Consider the following 2,137-nt stretch of genomic DNA (forward strand, 5'->3'; position numbering starts at 1 on the left):
ATATATATATATATATATATATATATATATATATGTATATTTAGACATTTCAGTGTGGAAAAGTTTAGAGTGCATGACTTTAACAGAGTATTTCTACACTGTGGTATTGGTACTTTTACTACGTAGAAGATGTGAGTACCTCTTCCACTTCTGGTCCCAAAACCTCTGTACATGAAACCAGAGTTTCTCCTACTTTTATATTCATTTTTCATAATCTCTTCTCAGTAATATCTGCATATTCCTTACATGTCATGTTGCCTTCGCTGTTTATGGTACAATCTGATCTTTTTATTGTATTTCTGTAGTACCCCTCCTGGGTGGACCTATATTGCCTTTTTAATTTGGTTTCCAAGCCTTGCCCAGTGATCCATCATTGTACTGCATTGTATTTGTGCTCCTTGCGCATGAATCTAGATGATATTATTGCTGTTTATGATCACTGAAGTTATCACATCTCTCGAGTTTATCGTACATTTCTTTCTGCACAGAGCCAACATGTATCTGTGTTAGTGTACAAGAAGCAGCCTCGCTCTCTTTCCTTCAGCAGGAGTCCGGATCTCTGATGGAAAACGCATTAATATGATTAAGTGTCGCTCCACCTGCACGTTTTGATGTAGTTCTTTCTATGCGTGACGTGTCACGAAGTTCAGTGTTAAAGTACATCACGTACTAGATTCCAACATCTCGTCTTCAACATCTCATTCGTCAAAACCCTCCCGAACACGTTCATACAGACATTTATCAGGGAATATAAAGACAACACTTCAAATACAGCAAAAATATTTAACGTTTTGAACATCTGTTTGGTGTTTATGACGTTTTCCCAGAGTTTGTATACGAGTCTTGAACTCTCTGGATGAGTTTAAAAGAGAATAAAAGCGACAGAGGATAAGAGAAGTGATTTCTCAACATGTTTTTGGCTGATGTTGATGTTTCACCGACACCCATCATGATCCAAATGTCTTCATTTCTATTGGTTTTAAACCGGACATTAATGCTTCAGTGTGTAGTTGTTCTGCTATCACTTGAAGTGGCAGAATCTGAATGTTTCCACCATCATGTTTAACTAAATATTACAACGGTTAACCAGGCTTTAAAGTTACATCTATCCATTCGGTAGTAATCTCTACGATTTATCCTTTAGGTTACTTTACGCTAACTATTGCAACAGTTTATACACTGCTAACTATTTAAGTAGTACTTAAATCTGTTTTAACTATTTACCCATAAGGCTACTTTAAGCTAACTGTTTCAACCATTGATGCATTACTTTAAGCTAACGGTTAGCTTATCCTGTTGGAGGGTCTCTGGGGGTCTGGAGCCAATCCTAGCTGACTCAATATATGGATATATTGTTTTCAATCAAATATATATACATATTTAATCAAATAGACATGTCTACTTCACAAGCTCTCTGTGTACTTGATGGTATTTTCGGTAGAGTTCATCGAACACAAGTCTGAGCATCAGATCAGAACCTTCTCCAGCTCAACCCTGCAGTGAATCACTGCTGCTGGAGATCCTAAATGGAGCTATAGCTCCCACACAGGATGTTCTCTGATCACATTATGAGGGCATCTTTCCACAGGACCGGTCGTAGTTAATGTCAGATAAGGTTCAGTTTGCAGCTTGTTGTGACGATGATCTGGTGGCTGTTTATTGGCTCATCTGGAGTTTCCACCAGCTGATACATAATACTAGAGGCTGACATGTGTTGGTCATTAGATATTACGTATAATAGTTCTGTCAGTGTTTCTCCTTTAGATGGTTTTAATTGAGCTTTAAGATGATATTTCGTCTTGTTATAGCAGGAAAAGTACAGACAGTAATACTGCATTACGTCTGAAATAGAGCACAGATATCATTAATAACTGTTTTATAACTGGGGCGGAGGTCCACGATAGGAAAACCACTTCCTGAATGCACAGACACATAGGCACATGAACAGCTGGAGTGCTAGATTTACACACATGTGACATTTGTTCTGCTAGTTTTCATTCTTTCATAGTGAAATGTGAGCTGAGGAGGTTTAGTTTGTTCATTAGGTGGAAAACCATGAGACAAGTTCTTAAGACATTCATAACATTACAAGATGCTTTATTGCACGACTGTCATGAATGAATACAATATATTGTGT

This window comes from Anarrhichthys ocellatus, unplaced genomic scaffold (assembly GCF_004355925.1).
Source record: "Anarrhichthys ocellatus isolate YVR2014 unplaced genomic scaffold, GSC_Weel_1.0 scaffold21, whole genome shotgun sequence".
Classification (NCBI taxonomy): Eukaryota; Metazoa; Chordata; class Actinopteri; order Perciformes; family Anarhichadidae; genus Anarrhichthys; species Anarrhichthys ocellatus.